Raw genomic sequence first — 18,541 nt, forward strand, 5'->3', positions numbered from 1 at the left:
CACAATATATTTATGTGATTTTATCAAAGCTTGAGTGTATGTGATTGTTTCCAATATATTAGTAATTATACTACTGTTTCACTACCCTACTATATTTGGCCCTCATGGCCTGCTGTAGTGTTAAAAAGAATATATTTGGTTAGGTTAGGTTAGGATACTTCATACAATCTCTTTCCATCAACAGTTAATACCATTACTAATTTTGTGAGGTTTTGGTCACTTGTTTTTTATTACGTTTTACTTAGGTCGTATTCTTAGTTGTCCGGTGATTGTTTGTCTGGTACAAATCTTGCGATCGATTTTTAACTAACTTCCCGACTAGCTAGACATTTGAAACTTTTAGAATATATCAGAACACGATGCCAATGCATTTTTTTAAATACTTTTAGCCATCTTTAAGTAGAATTGATTTCATTTTTAGTTAATTCTGTTTTGTATGAAAAGATATTTTGATACCATTATTGGTTGCTAGGGGGCCCTAGCAACTTAATTATTAAATAATATATACGTGCGTTACTATGGAAAACAATATGAAATGACATTTCATTATTCAGTATTTCTATCATGTACAAATTTTTTTGATCGTTTAAGCTAGTCAAGTCAAGTTTATATGATTCAACAGAAAATTTAAAAACGTTGTATATAAAAAGTTCTTTTTATCTTATAATTATTTATACTATAATTATACATTAGGGTCATCGTAGGATTATGGGTCATTTCGCGACTAATGGACAGACTGGTGGTATGACTGTTTGACTGTTATGAGTGTTAGTTGGTATTTCGTAGTAGCTGTGGTACATTTTCGGTGAATTTTGGTTCTTAATTAAGCCCCCCTCGTTTTGTGGGCAATGCATTGATAATGAAATGAAAAGATTGCCAACTCATGCTCGCGGCTAACCCCTTGGCCGGTGCAAGTAAACCCGGCTTGGAAAAAAATCAAATTGACCAACCAGACACAACACGACGAGTCGCGTTCAATCCAAAGTAAACAGAGTGAAAGAAAACGAAATAATAATGGTGGGAAAAGAAACAGTTTCGAGTTTACTTGCTTTACAGTAGCCGCCAGACTGTCGTCTTGTACGCACGCGCGTCGCCACCTGTGTCGACATGTCCGCCCGTCACTTCCTGTGGCGCTGTTTTTCGAAAGAGTTTTAAAACGTTCGCAGTTTTTCGCGCCTAATTTGTTTTGTGCTGTTCAGTGTTTTTTCAGTGTTGTTTGGTAATTGAGATTTATTGTTGTTTTGTTTCGGCGAAGTTTTGACTAAATGTGATAACTCATAACTACGCATCTTCTCTAAGCAAAAATATACTCCGAACATTTTAATATGAGTAGTTCAAATTATTACATTCGAAGTATTAGTTTTTATTTTCAAAAAATTATATTTTTGTTATAAACATAATTTTTTACGTCTACCCACACGAGAACCAGTGTTTTGTATTCAAATAACAAGATTTTATATAAGCTTTATATTTATAGACTCTAAAGCAGTGTTTCCCAACGTGGGGCGTACGCCAAAAATCAATAATATTTGGTACATTTTTTTTTTATTAAAAAATGCATTATCGAAAAAATATTTTCCATGACCATGACTTTCCGAGAAAATTACTGTTGCCGTTCCCATTATAATATTATTTAGTTGAATGCAGTGCTTTAGCACTGTAAGTAAATGATTTATTACCGAAAAAAATAAATCGTTTTGATATCACAAACTGTGGAGATTTAAGATTAAAGTTGACTAAATTAGTACCTCACATAAAAAACTCTTTACAGCTCACATCAAGCACAAGGATCGCACTAATTTTCTTCCGACTTGTACATCTAATATAATATACTTACTTACGAAAGTTATATTAAAAATGTGCATATGTGCATTTTTTATTTGAAGCGATTCATTTTTTTCAGAATTTGTTAGTTAACTATGAAATTTTGATAGGGGGGGGAGGGGCATGGAGATTTTTGAAGCGTTGATGTGGGGCATGGCACAAATGAGTTTGGGAAACACTGCTCTAAAGTAAATTCACCCTGAAAGATTATTATGTACTTTCTTACCTACTCATTTTCTGCAATATTTTACATACGACTTATTGGCTCTGTGATATAGATATTAGATATTAGCAAACTGCATGATTATTATTTAATTTATTACGGTGAGATTTTTCTTGGACGGGACGATTACGTTATAATAATTGAGAATCTAAATAGAAGAAGGGCATATGTGACATCTTATATAGTTTTGCGAGAAACACGTTTAAACAGTAATGTTTTTTTTTTACTGTTTCAAATAAGCAAAATCCCTCATACAACTTATTAATAATTTAACCACAAAAAGAGTAATAATTACAAGATAAAAAGAACTTTTTATATACAACGTTTTTAAATTTTCTGTTGAATCATATAAACTTGACTTGACAAGCTTAAACGATCAAAAAAAAAATTGAATTTGATAGAAATAATACTGAAATGTCATTTTGACACTCATATTGATTTCCATGGTAACGCACGTGTATATTGATAATTTAGTTGTTAGGACCCTAGCAACCAATAATAGTGGATTGGATTACGGATTTCTTCCGAAATAACTTTTTATACAAAACAGAATTAACTGAAAATGAAATCAATTCTACTTAAAGATGGCTAAAAGTATTAAAAAAAATGCATTGGGATCGTGTTCTGATATATTGTAATCTAAATGTCAAATGTCTAGCTAGTCGGGAAGTTAGTTAAAGATCGATTGCAAGATTTGTACCGGACAAACAAGAATACGACCTAATAAAAACGTTGTAATAAAAATCAGTACGTATGTGATTATGTTATACCTACTGTAAACTACATATTGTGTAGGAAGAGTGTAGAATACGCATTCGTTTCCATCAAGAATACTAAATTTTACATTTTTCTCGTGATATGGTTTTACCGTGGTCGTGCAAGGCGATAGTCAGATCGAAATATTTTCTGATTATAATATTGAATACGTGTATTAATTAAGGCTCTAAGTACCAAAAAGTAGTATTGCCTGTAGTTACAAAATACCGAGTCATTGCAGTAAAATTTCATGAAGCAGACCTTTTGAAAAATGTGGTTTTACAGTATGAAGCAATCACGACAGCTTCTATAATTTTAGGTATTAAGAATTCTAAAGTGTCATTTTACATTGAATGAGGTTGACCACTGTAGTGCTATATATGTTACGCCGAATGTGCGAAATTGAATATTACATGAAATGGGCAAAATTTTGCCTAAATCATGAAAAATGCAAGCCCGTTGTCTTATTCATGAATTAGACAAAATATCTGGAGAGTGCGTGAAATCGGCAGTAATTTTTCTGCCTACTTCATGTCTTGGACAAATTAGATACTAGCGCTACGGTGGTATTTTTTGCAACTAAACTAAATGTGTGAAATGCTCGTCGATTGGTCAAAATATACGTATATTGTCTATGGTCGAAATAGGTGGTCGCGCTCCGGTGGTATTTTTTGCAACTAACCAAATTTGTGTCAAATGTCATTGATTATAATATAAAAATATACCAATCAATAACTAAAATGACGTTCATGTCCATTTACTATGCGCAAAAAAACTAGAACTATAATATGATAACGGATGAATTTTATTTAAAGGTATTTTCGCGATTTGATTCGTGCTTGGGTATCGTACATGCAATGGTCGATTGTATTGTTGACACTTGTTAGCTAACCTCAAAATGGACATTCAGTTGAATAATTCAGAATTTCAAAACCTAATCTAACCTAACCTAACCTAAGCCAACCTAACCTAATAATATTATATTATGTCCAATTATAACTAATAAAATCATCCGTATTATATTTACTTTTTCTGCTGTCATGTTGACAGTTTAAGAATTCCATGCCCTGGCGACTTCATGTACTCGGCAGAAAATTTACCTTATTCATGAATAAGGCAACAGGCTTGACTATTACATGAATTAGCCAAAATTTAGCCCATTTCATGTAATAGTCAATTTCGCACATTCGGTGTAACATATACACCATTATAAATAAAACAGGCCAGCGGACTTACAACGTCGACAGGTTTAAATATTTTGCTGTATTTTTTTGACTTGCTTGAGGCACTTAGACCATAGCTGAAGTTATTGGCGTTAGTATGTAGAACACTTTTCTATAAAAATGTCAGTTTTTTTGTTTTTGGTACTTAGCACCTTAATTAATACACGTATTCAATATATCGTCACTGTTCTGGCAGAAGACACTAATTCGAAAAAATTACATATTGAGTTAGTTATACCAAAATGTTCCTTATTTCAAACTTTACCGTCTGGAAACCTTCTTAATAAATAAACAGTCTTTATTTTAAAGTCATTCTTTTCACGATCACTTAATTTTAACAACTTCAAAGTACAATTATTCAAAACTCGTATTCTCCAGTTAGTGTGTTCTGCCAGAACAGAGACGATATCATACACATTCCCGGGGTTGACCATGGAACTATATTATTATCTACCCCCCCGAAGAACTTATTTTAAATACTTATATTATTCGCGAGGTATTATTATTCCGTACAGCTGTATTTTCCATTTCTATCACCCCGAGGATGTATTTTATAACAATACGATTTTAATTATTTTAATAATCATTATCGAGTAAAATCGGTCCCAGTAAAGAGTGAAGAACAGCTGATGATAGTGCATACTAAATATGACTAAAAACTACTATTTAATATTCTTTATAATTATTCTATTAATGATTTTTAGCTGGTAATAAAAAGACTGATGATTATTCAAAATTGAATAAATTATGTTTTTTTTACTGTGGCGCATTTTTTTAGATTCTATTAAAAATAATATAGGTACTTACTATACAATATATTTTCGGTAAGTACATATGTTTTCTTTGCTTACTATTTTTATGGTTTTAGAATTTAAAGAGGTACGGGTTTAAGATGATTATTAGCACTTATTAGGTACCTGCGATTCTACCAAAATGGTTGTAAATCACCGTATCTGCACCGTATCATCGAACTGGGGTTAGAACTCGAGGCTCACGACATTATAAACCGACACGTTATCACTTGGCCATCGTCGGCATTTTTATATTAATTTATTGGTTTTAAAAGACATTTTCTGGATTTGCTAGTGTAGTATGGTAAAGAAAAAATCTTGAATTCTATAAACACTCACAGTAGAACGCCACAGTTTTACTTACACCCGTAGAGTACCTATATGTTTTATAACTTGGTACTTTTTTGCACTTTTTACTACACTGATACGCCTCTTAGCCTGATTACCTCGCATAAAATTAGATCAAATGATATTTATTCACTTGTATTTAGATCATGGTCCCCACAAAAGGAGGCTGACAGGGCTCTAGTCTAGGGGTCCGGGCTCAGAAAGGGCCTGGCGTGGCGAGCCGACCAGATAAGTGATATAAACACACATCGCAAATAAAATTCTTTCTTGTAGTAAAAAAGTCGCCTGCCGGTTATTTTTCTTCAATAATGTGATTATTTAAAATTACGTGGTTCTACGATACAATTTTTAATTGTGTATCGTTACTCGACAACTCGAATAGATTTATTAAAATATACAAAAAACACTAAATATATACATCAACTTTACCGCGTACACGATTTCGAAAACGTTACTGTAGAGCGTCACACTGCCTTTTTCTTTAGCGATAGGTAGGGGGGCCGCCAAAGATCCTAGCCTGGGGGGCCGCTTTAGGATGTGAGGCCCATGATTTAGATATATACATATATAGTAATAAATACATAAATAGATATGTAAAAAAATATTTCATGCCCCTGAGTGCATAGTTATTCAATTCAATTTATTTATTTTTACATATTGTGGACATTACAAATTATAAGTTTAAGACGTTCACAACATGACATAAAAAAAGAGATAGATAGTATGTTATTAAACAGTAGAAATATGTAAATACAAAAATATTAATTATATAGGTACATGGAAATACACCGGATGAGTTAAGCAGGCCCTATTTTGAACATTTATAAAATAACGTCCACCTATACTCATCCTCACGTAGGTGGAATATATCAACACCCGAAGCAATTTAGTTGAACATAGTTATCGCCCTCCCAATTGGCATTACCATTGGCAGGTTGGTTCTGCACCTTGGGGGAATAAACAACTGATGTTTTCTATTTCTAAGATAGTTATCAGGGACACACAGGTCAACACTGCCCAGAATGGCAGAGTTCTCATTTATACCTCGTATAAGTCGAAAAAAATACGTAGCTAAATAAAGATTTCTTCTAAATTGCAAACTGCAGTATGTAAGCATGCCTAAGAGAAAGTCAGTTGGATAAAGCCACGGATAGTATCCGTACAACCTCAAATAAAGGAGTCTCAAGAATTTCTTCTGAAACCTCTCCACCATAGTTATGAAGCATATACTCTACTCTACCTAGTGTCTCAATTATTATTTTAATAATTTTGTAATAATAGTGATTTGCACGTTGTCTTGATCATCATAACATTATAAATATAATAATGAAGCACTAATATTTAATATGACAATTTATCGCCAATAGACTAATAATATTCTATAGAATTACTGTTGACAATGTCTTATTATGAAGAATATTATATTGTATCATGCACGATTTAACAAAGCAAAAACCGATTCCTGTGGAAGTTTTAGAAAGGAAATGTTGATCTTAAAATAATATAATTGGCACGTGTGTTGTCTAAACTAAACTTTGTGATAATTTGTTGTGAAATAAGCTAACAAAAGTGTCAGTGATACAGTAAAGTAAAGTTTAGTTACAAAAATTGTTTGAACGAATGAATGGCATCTGGGAAATTACCTAGAGTGCGCGTGTCTTCATCTTCTTTACTTATATCACCTTCTTTCACGACATAAGTTGAGGAATATAGTCTTAACTTGTTTAAAACATCAAGTTTTTTTTAACTTTATAATGTTCAGTTTTTTACCATAGGTACTGTTAGACTTTTACCTTTACCATACTGTTTACACAGACTTTATGTTGACGTAGATACCCACTTATTACAACACAATTTAAATTTATCAAACAAACGTAATACTCATATATTATGTTTCACGGTTTTCCCGAAAAAATAGAATCAAGCCAATGGAGCTGTGTATGGCTGTTGGCAATTCGCAAAAACCTCACTCTTAAAAAAAATATTTTTGACTGAGGGTATTTAATGGAATTTTCATTTAAAAATCTAATTGATTTGAGTTGTGTACTATTTCATTTGAATCTTGTTTGCGACGCAGGTTTTGACTTTCGGCATCTTCAGGCAATGGTATTCTAAAAAAACAAATTTTGAATACCAAACACTTAAAAAATATTCAAAATTTGTTTTTATACTTAATAATTTACTTAGTAAGTTAATAAGGTTTTTCCTTTATTTTATTTTATTAAATTACTATATCAACAAGAAGTAACTAAGTAATATTCGTGTGCGCAGTGCCTGTAGATGCCAAAAGGCGATACCCGGGTCACAAAAAAATTCTCAAATGGAATAGTATAAAACTTAAATCCATTAGAATTTAAATTCAAATTCCATCAAGTACTTACCTTCGTTCGATAGTATTAATATTCAAAATGGAATAGTATAAAACCCTGATTTTGTTTAAAAACGGTGCACGAAAGAAAGATCATGACAAACACACTAGATTTATGTATTTAGATTCATGACATATGATTGATCAGTTCAGAAGATACCGAAAGGCGAAATTCGAGTCGCAAAAAATATTTCACATAAAATAATAGGTATCTACTAAAGTCACAGTAATTATAATTTAAATTAATTATTATTATTATAAATCAATGCAATATGTTTTAAATGTTTCGTTGTTATTTCTAAATTAACAATAATATAAATATTTTTAATTAATCAAATCAAACAAGAAATACCAGTTAACACACAAATATGTGAACTGGTTTACCCTATCGGGTGTGGTAATAACAGAGTACAGATCTCGGGTGTCGAAAATATAGGAAAAACTTCAACACCCTTTTAATATGTTATTTTCAATTGTAACGTCTGTCTCGTAATATGCACTTAAACATAACGCGCATTCAATATTTGCGCACAGTCAGCTCGCGTTGTGTCCCTTTGTTTTATGGCCTAGAGCCCTAAAATAATAAAGCGAACCCTGATCCGAAACTGCTATCACGCCACGTGTTCCCCGTTACATAAAAATAAATTTATATTATTAAGTGTTGGCCACTATTTAAAAATTCGGGTGTGGAAATATGGGAAAAACTTAAACATGTGCTTAATAATATATTATTTTCAATAGTAACGTCTGTCTCGTAATATGCATTAATGTTTGTCACTTAAACATAACGCGCCTTCAATATTTGCGGACATTCAGCTCACGTTGTTTCCCTTGGTTTTATTACCTAAATTCCTAAAATAATAAAGCGAACCCCGATCCAAAAATGCTACCACGTCACGTGTTCCCCGTTACATACAAATAAATCTATATTATAAAGTGTTGGCCACTTTTTAAAATTTCGGGTGTGGAAATATGGGAAATATGGGTTTAAACACGTGTTTAAAGATATGTTATTTTCAATAGTGACGTCTGTCTCGTAATATGCATTAAAGTTTGTCACTTAAACATAACGCGCCTTCAATATTTGCGGACATTCAGCTCACGTTGTTTCCCTTGGTTTTATTACCTAAATTCCTAAAATAATAAAGCGAACCCCGATCCAAAAATGCTACCACGTCACGTGTTCCCCGTTACATACAAATAAATCTATATTATAAAGTGTTGGCCACTTTTTAAAATTTCGGGTGTGGAAATATGGGAAATATGGGTTTAAACACGTGTTTAAAGATATGTTATTTTCAATAGTGACGTCTGTCTCGTAATATGCATTAAAGTTTGTCACTTAAACATAACGCGCCTTCAATATTTGCGGACATTCAGCTCACGTTGTTTCCCTTGGTTTTATTACCTAAATTCCTAAAATAATAAAGCGAACCCCGATCCAAAAATGCTACCACGTCACGTGTTCCCCGTTACATACAAATAAATCTATATTATAAAGTGTTGGCCACTTTTTAAAATTTCGGGTGTGGAAATATGGGAAATATGGGTTTAAACACGTGTTTAAAGATATGTTATTTTCAATAGTGACGTCTGTCTCGTAATATGCATTAAAGTTTGTCACTTAAACATAACGCGCCTTCAATATTTGCGGACATTCAGCTCACGTTGTTTCCCTTGGTTTTATTACCTAAATTCCTAAAATAATAAAGCGAACCCCGATCCAAAAATGCTACCACGTCACGTGTTCCCCGTTACATACAAATAAATCTATATTATAAAGTGTTGGCCACTTTTTAAAATTTCGGGTGTGGAAATATGGGAAATATGGGTTTAAACACGTGTTTAAAGATATGTTATTTTCAATAGTAACGTCTGTCTCGTAATATGCATTAAAGTTTGTCACTTAAACATAACGCGCCTTCAATATTTGCGGACAGTCAGCTCGCGTTGTGTCCCTTTGATTTATGGCCTAAAGTCCTAAAATAATAAAGCAAACCCTGATCAAAAACTGCTATCACACCAGGTGTTTCCCATTAAATACAAATAAATTAAATAAGTTAAAAATAGGTTATAATAGGTTAAAAAATAAAGTGTTGGGGCCACTATTAAAAATATGATAGTTTTTGTCAACAAAGATAAAAAATAGTTCACTCTAAATGCAACATTGTAAATACTTATCTAACAATATTAATCATCAATTTTACCTAAGACATACACATAATTACCAACAAACGAAATATATAAAATATTCCAGTGTGTAAAATATTAGTATCTATGGTTTAAATTTAAAGAGAGTCCTTTATTCCTATTTCTATGGAGAGGGGGGTTATTTTTCGAACTCCCTGCTTACCTGAAACAATTTTCTTTCAGCCGGACCTGTTTTGATCAGTCACTCGTCCACCCTCTTTCGAGCGGGATAGACGTCTCTCCCGGCATCCCACGGTGAGCCATTCCGGAAACTTTCCCCACCATTTGATCGTGATTTCGTGCAAAATAGAAATAATCAAAAAACGTGTGAACGACTTTTATCTGTGAAAGTTTTTCTCTCTTGTGCGTGACAATATACGGACTCACTTCGCTGTTTTGGTGCACAATTCAGACACTTGTGGCTTTCTTCAAAGAAGGGATAATGTCAACTAGTTGTCGTCATGACTTTTCGCCGCTGCATAAATACAAAGTGTATGTAACCTACTTTTTCTTATTTATTTATTAAAACTATTATTTACAATAAAACACTACTATGGCGGTAAGGGGAACAGACCCTACCTGATATGTTCGATGTTTCGTATGTATGTAAAATATCTTCCAAACACAACATGTTTAAAACGGTTTCTTTCAATCACTTGTTTTTTTTTAAAGTCTTCAGTGATGAGCAACCTTCATTTTCATGAGTGCCAAATTAAGTACTTAAGCACATATTTTATAGTACATGATACAGTAACAGCCTCTCGATTGATTGTTTAATTTTTATGAAGTTTTATAATAACCACATTATTTCAAATTCTATTTCAATGTTTCAGACACAAAACAGATAATAAATAGAATTCCGATAGGCTATATACCAATACAGTAAATGTGTCGCAGGGTTTTGGAGTGTCGTACGAAAATGAACCACGCATTATAAACGTGCAATAGTGTGTGTAATACATTAATTAATATTAAATGAGCTTCAATGCATAAACCGAGACTCGAGAGTAATAGATTTTTGTGTTTCCACCGTGTGTAATTACTTCTTCCTTCTTTCCTCGATATTTCGGGCTCGTTGCAGAGGCCATTATCAAGAGATATAAGAGATAATGGCCTCTGAATTAAAAAAAAATAATCACTACCATTTCCGATTAATTTGTATTCATACTTCGATGAAAAGAAGGAGTATGACTGAAGCTTAGTAGGGTACGCACTATTTATGTCGGATCTACACAGCCTACCTCCACCCCTAGCCACTGCTATATTGTATTTATTTGCGGTGTATTATTACGGACGTAAATATCTCGTAAACATCGTTTTGTATGTCCGTATTGTTTCAGCTCTGTTTGTTGTACCATAATAATATAATACACTTATTAATAGGAATCCTTTGGTTTTGTTAGTTCACTATACTCCTCTCTCCGATTGGCACTTTTATTAGAAAGTCTCTGTAAAATCAGTCAAAGCACACTTAGGTGCGTGGCGTGACTCCACCCTTCGCCACTGGTACCTATTCAGATTTGACTAAATAGGCTGTTACGCCAAAGTAGTTGAGACGTATGATTGTATCGATATCGGAAACTAAATTTGAAAATAATATACATATAATTGAAATTAAAAGTAAAAACGTAGAGTAGAATATTATTTCTTGTAATTTTTACGTTACCTATTTCATATGACTCCCCCTCATAGGTAGCAGTGGCGAAGGGTGCAGGTATGCTGTTAAGATTTGAAATAAATAGTGCACACAAAACTTTGTCAGTCATACTTACTTATTTGTGTTCGTTGAATTAAGAATCCACAATTACAGGTGGTGTTGGTTAGATGTTAAAATTCATTACGTCTTGCCTATACTAAACCGTAATCGATAAAAATATTCTTATCTATAAAATATCTAAAATTATGTGTGGTTATAGTTATAGGGTTATTTATAAACGAATATTTTCTTACTATTATCTACTATGGCTTGGACTGGGCAGGGTTTAGTTGAATTTTAAAAACTAACAAATACTATCTACACATTGTTTTCTTAGTTCAACGAAAACAAATACGTTTGACAAATTTTAGTGTGCACTATTATTTATCGTCGCTGAAGAAACGACACCGCGGAAGTCAATTGATTAAAATTTTCAGGGGAAACAAAAAACGTCTCAAAAAATTGAAAATTGATACCTTTTAACTTATTTTTTTTTGTGTTTAGTTAAAAAAAACATTTTTTCATTCAAAAAGAATTTTTCCATATAAGGAACACGGTGTAGGATTTTTTTACCTTTCGAATGTTATTCAAAACTCAAAACCGCCGAATGGGGACTTACGCGGTGTTGTTTCTTAAGCGACGTTATGTTGGATCTTAATAGCCTACCTCTACCCTTCGCCACTGGTAGGTAGGCAGGTACATGCGCTGCTTGAGAGCGATACAAATATAGCGGCGTCAAATTGATGAAGGCATGATACTATTACAAGTAGAGATGGGTTTTTATTTCATATTTATCCACACTCGAGAATCGTACTTTCTTCCACTGAAAACCCAGAAGGTAACCCACTATCCTTTTAGTTGTGTGTATCCTGTATGTATCATGCTTGGAATATATTTTTTTTGTGGAGATAGCAAATCGAATAGCTGAAAATTATTTTCTTGGCAATATACCTATGACCGGTAAATTACGTGAAACAATTAATTATTTAAATGGTATTTGCTTAAATATCTGTATTAATAATCTTACAACGTAGACAGGAAATTGCATATCTAATTAAAGAAATCCTGTGGTCAATAATCACACTAACGCCACCGCAAGATGTCAAGAAAATTATAATATGTTAGATTATTAGATATTTATTAAATTACATTTATTACGTTCACCATCACTACACCTACACTCGTAAGTTGTCCTTACCAATTCTCTTGTATTACTGTATGCATACATACACTATAGCGAGGGTAGTAAGTAACCGTTTTATACCTACCGCCCTATTTTGTATCTCTGTTAATAGTAAAATTTTCTAACCGCCCACCGGTTCCACAGTAATGGTGATTTATACAGTAGGGAAGTAATTTTACTTTATAAAATTTATAAAGCCAGAGTTCATATAATAATAATTACGTACCAAATACTTTATGTCAGACTTTCGCTAAGTTTGGCAGAATAAATCTTTATAAAACAACTTACTGTAGTTAAATCTATCTTTTTATTTATACTTTGCATACATAGAAGCGTGAAGTCGGATGAAATTACATTTAATTAATGAAATTATTAATGAGATCCCTGAGGCTGATGCTGCGAAACTAAATACTGAATATCTGGCTCAATTTTTGCGAGGAACAAACGAAGGTCTCCTCTTTCGGAAATATTCAGGGGATTTCTTTATTTGGTCATAATAAATGATTAACAGCACTAAAGCCTGATTCCACTAGATATGAAGTCGGGAAAGGAATCAATTAATTGAATATCATTTTCCACATATTTGGATATAAGACAGGCTTTTTTTTATTTTTCCATAGGTCTTCATATCGTCCACTATCGAATGTATGTTTATGTTATTAAAACATCTACCGTCCACCATTAAAGCTGGAACGCCCACTAGTGGGCGGTAGGAACCAGGTTGACTACCCCTGCACTATAGTATAGTATACTGGATTTTAACAGCCTACCTGTACTCTTCGCCACTGATATAATATGGGATCAGTCTTTTGAGTAGATGACCGTCCCAAATATGATTCAAATCTACCGTCACCGTATTAGAACTGATTTTCACTGAATTTATCGGGTATATGAAAATATATAAATAAATCCAAAGCTTAGTTTATATAAGGTTATTTTGAAAAGTAATAATATTTTCTTTCAATATCCATTAGCGATTATTCTGTTAAATCTTTTCATTTTAGAGATTATCGGATTAAGGTGGGGCCCTTCCCGAAGTTATTTTAATAGATTTAGTGCGATTTACCTGTAAATACGCTGTTTAAAAATAAACCAACCAATGGCGTACCATAATAATTTTATCTCGAGCCATATTGAATTGTGTAAATCCCACTTTTTTATCAATTCCAAGAATAATATTCCCAATACGTATTATCGTAGTTATTTTTTGCCATATTTTTATCTCTGCGATGGAATTACAATATGCAGGCGCCCGAAAAATTACTATATTTGCTTCTATTTACTAAGAAGTGTGTAATAATTTATTTTCAATCATTATACCTACTCAGTAGAGGAAAATATTATACATGTAACACCAGTGGCGAAGACTCCATACTAGGCGATTATTTAAAGCCTACCTTTTTAAGAAAAATATTTTTTAATTGCATATCGAAATATTTATATACTTAATCACTTCATTATTTTATGTTATATAAAAATAAATTATTTTGCCAACGAGAGATGTCGTATATATTATGTAGGAATGTATTCCGGTATTACACAGTTTACAAAACAACTGCAAAGGTATTTAAAAATATACCACAGCGCGCCGTAAATAAATAAAAAACGCCGCGACGTCTCGACGTAAATAAATCTCCGATTATGTGTCAAATAATTCTGAATTTTTTTCTTATGGACTTTACGTCTCGTAACCTCAGCAAGTCTGCTGATTTGTATGAAATAAGGTAAGCTCCTATCGCAGAGCCTAAAACATTCGCGCATAATAATGTTGTCACGACTGCGCGCTTTGTCCAAAATCATTGATAATTAGATAATTAAAAAAATAATTTCAACGGCTTTTAATCGAATATTAAGAAATAAGTAAGTATAGATTGTTTTTATAAATAAAAATAAATTTTATCTAATGATTTTTGATGGGTATACATGTTTTGAAAAATACGTAATTTAAACACATCGCTCATTTTTATGTCGACAATGAGTTTTTGAAGTTTCATTGAATTAGTGTGTCGTTGTCATTTACTAGTGTGTACATATTCATTAGTATTAAATATCGTACTATTCTCGTAAGTATACCTGACAAGTGTGCTCTTTTTATCAGATCTCCACAGCCTACCTCTTTCCAAAAGTCACCCTTCGCCACTGTGTAACACTGATAATATGTATATCACACTTTCAATGAGAGCAGATCAATGATATTTAGTAATTCAGTACCCCTCACACTCTACTATAAATTTAATATTATAAGTTTGTAACCACGGATGTGACAATGGTCTTACATTATTAACAATAGCGAACAATTTGGACTGTATATGGTTTCACATCTTTGTACAATAGTTGACCGGACAAAACAGAACAGCCAGGGGAAAAATGAAACATTAATTGTTGTGGAATCTATTTATTAATTAAATTTTAAACGAACTACATATACTTATATACAAATATTTAATATTTAAAAAAAAAAACCATTTTTTAGTGAAATCGTCAAAATATAATATAAACTTTCATTTTTTTTACAATACCGTTATTTTGAAAATAATGCATTTTTTTATATATAGAGTACTTATATACAATTAATGTAATCACTGCATGTTGGCCATTTGGCGTAAATACCTCAATTTATTAAACTGATTATTTCGTTGTACCTAGTCACCCAATCATTTAGAACATAGTATATTGATTAAGATGAAATATCCTAAGCTTGCCGGCAACACCGATTTATGTTTATTTGAGGCTTTCTAGCGATTAGTAATGCGAAATTGGGTATATAATTTGATTTATTATGGCGTATTGAAAATCTGTGCTATTAAAAATCTATCAACATAATAGAGATAGGACAATTTCAATATTAAATTTACATTCTTCCTGAAAGGTCAAAGTTATATTTATCGTTGTTCTGTTTTGTCACTGTTCTGTACTGTCATTCCTCATTCGATTGAGAACTTCAACATTTTGTCACCCGGTAAGTCCAAAGAATTTTGAGGATGCGTCTATGCAGCCACATCTCGTGACATCTCTTTATAATAATATACGTTAGGTACATAATGGATACTATACGTTATAGGCTGGATACTATACGTTAGGTACATATTTCAATCTTGTCTAGATATAAGTAAGTAATGCATTTGTGTTTTTTTCTGAAAAGAAATACTTCACGTCTTCTAAAGCAATATTGCCATTTGAAACGAAAGTACATACACACATATACATATTTTAAAAATGCTAAACGAAAAGTGACAGTTCTTCGAGCCGTTTCATTATGTCTGCGAAACTGCAGAAGGTGGCACGGTGCATATTAATTAGCGAATAGCAATTTCCATATTTTGTGACGAAATATTCACCTAAAAATTAAAAAATTACAAAAAAGCATACACATACAAATAATACATAATTTGAACAGCTGTTTCGAACCCAGGACATCCGGGTGTGAATGTCATTCGCTTTCTCCACTGCGCAACGTCGATGTTTTTCATTACAACCTATAATACATCTATTGCCGCATTGAAAAAATAACTGTTTTATTTTCTATCATAATGATACGATGTCTGTTCCCACTGCAAATAAAAAAAACCCGATTTAATTCAGTTTTGTGCGCATGTTTAGCGTATATAAATGCACGCGGACAAATGCGTATTTTTAATAATACTATTTTTACTAGCACGTTGGTGGTTCAAATTTATGGTTTTATGTAATTTTTTTTTATCGTTGGGGGCTCAAAACAAGTCAGTGATGTAGTCTAGACCAGTGGTTCTCACGTGAAATTTAACTATGGCCGCACAATTGACATCGACAGTTCTATGGAAACGTCTTGTGGCCGCAGCAAATTTCACTTTTGTTGTGATTGAAAAAATTAAAGCTGAATCGTATTTACTAAAAGTATGTATCAATTTATTAAATGTATAGACAAGTCTATTTAATAAAATACCTTTGAACATTTTAGTACATATCTTTTTATTTAAAAATAAATGGAAATTCTTCAATACTTTTTCTTTCACAGTATACAGTAGTAGGAAAAATCGACAATATTAATAATGCAATTGTTGCCAATTCTTTGAAGTGAGTTGACTCTTCGAGTGAGATCGCAAGGAGCGCCTTTCTTAAAATGAGACGCCTCCTTAGCAATCGAGATCTTCACCTAGGTCTGAGACTGCGTATGGTACGTTGTTATGTGCTCTCAATTCTTTTCTATGGTATGGAAGTATGGACGCTAAACCAAGAAATGTCACGGAGACTTGAGGCTTTCGAGATGTGGCTGTATAGACGCATCCCCAAAATTCCTTGGACTGACCGGGTGACAAATGTTGAAGTTTTCAATTGAATGGGGAAGGACCGAGAAGTTCTACGTAGTATCAAAACCAGGAAACTACAATACCTCGGCCACATTATGAGAGGACAAAAATACAGCATTCCCCAACTTATCATTCAAGGAAAGATCAATGGGAAGCGTAGCAGAGGACGGCGCCGCATTTCGTGGCTTAAGAACCTCCGTGATTGGTACGAGTGCAGCTCCACCGAACTGTTCCGGGTAGCAGACGACAAAGATAAGATCGCCTTGATGGTGGCCGACCTCCGCTAGGGGATGTGCACAATAAGAAGAAGAATGTGTATTCAACCAATTTTATAAATAAATTTTTGAAACATTATTCTGTAAAGCGTTGCTGGCCGCATGTGGCCACCAGGACCGCACACGAGAACCACTGGTCTAGAAGATACGAAATACATCTTGGAAATAACCAAATCATATTATCGGTGACTGTATAGGTACCATTGTATCAACGCGGAACCATATTTTTTTGTAAATATTACTTCTCATGACCTTATAAGCCTGACAGATAACAATGTTTTGTAAATAAATAACATTACTCCACTATACAAAAACAAACACAAGTGGATATTTTATCGGAATATATTTAAGTATTTATCATTTATTTTAACAATACTAATTAAAAAAAACACAAAAATACATCACTTAAAAATTGCTTACTTACATCATTTTCGTCTGCCTGATTCTGACGTAATTATCTAAGCCAGTATTCCTCAAAGGTCACGTGTACCAACATAATAATATTGATTTATATAATCAACAGAAAAATAATAGAAATCGCACATATTTTATAGTACACGTACAGTACAGTCTCTCGATTGATTATTTTATTTTTATGAAGTTTTATAATAACCATTTTATTTCAAATTCTATTTTAATGTTGCAGATACAGAACAGATAATATATAGAATTCCGATAGGCTATATACCTACCAATACAGTAAATTTTTACGCAGGGTTTTGAATGTGTGAGTGTCCTACGAAAATGAACCACGCACTATAGACGTGCAATAGTGTGTGTAATACACTAATATTAAATGAGCGTCAATGAATAAGCTGAGGGCAGTTGTCAGTATTCGACGTATGACGTATTCTTGACACGTGTTTAAATTTATCACGTATTCTTCCTTACCCGTTTCGTATTTCAGTTCCCATTATTTCTGAGTTCTCTGGTTTCAGAAAAATACTTACAGAGTTGAAACGTCACTATATCGATGTTTGCCTTATAATTTCGTATAGCCGATGAGGCAGTAAAATATGCATGCGGTGTGTTGTTTAAACATTACTATATGGCGTAAAAATAAAATAATCATTTATTAATGATTATTCGGGTTGACACTTATTTTAACTGTGTTCAACGGTATTTTTCTCTGACACAGATGACGCAATCGATTCGTCAGAAGATTTAAATGGGGGTTTGAAACAGTTTAAATCGGTTAAGTATATTATTATAATACTTATTAAACTATTTCACAATATTAAAAAGATACGCATTTCTCACAAAATTACACAAAGCATAACAAAATCCTTGCAACTAATATCAAAAGGGTCAACATAATCTTGAACAGATACTCAAAAAAATAAACCATTACGTAATATTATTATGTGTCATCATTATC

General features: G+C 32.7%; 1 protein-coding gene across 3 annotated transcripts in view; it reads left to right on the forward strand.

The window, feature by feature from the left end:
- The window catches only part of LOC147070026 (uncharacterized), a 259,354-nt gene that overhangs the window by 203,641 nt on the left and 37,172 nt on the right, over positions 1-18,541 (forward strand). The window contains exons 1-2 of one of the 3 annotated variants that reach the window (XM_085949960.1): positions 1,055-1,219; positions 9,907-10,215. The exons of 1 other annotated variant lie outside the window; for it this stretch is intronic. The gene's annotated coding sequence lies outside the window, so the exon portion shown is untranslated. Of the gene's footprint in view, positions 1-1,054; positions 1,220-9,906; positions 10,216-18,541 lie in introns of those variants that run through there. One more of the 3 variants, XM_085949958.1, reaches the window with a different exon arrangement.

The sequence above is a fragment of the Rhyacophila brunnea genome, unplaced genomic scaffold (genome assembly GCF_057557595.1).
Source record: "Rhyacophila brunnea isolate RB1 unplaced genomic scaffold, BYU_Rbru_1.0 scaffold_22, whole genome shotgun sequence".
In the NCBI taxonomy this organism is placed as follows: Eukaryota; Metazoa; Arthropoda; class Insecta; order Trichoptera; family Rhyacophilidae; genus Rhyacophila; species Rhyacophila brunnea.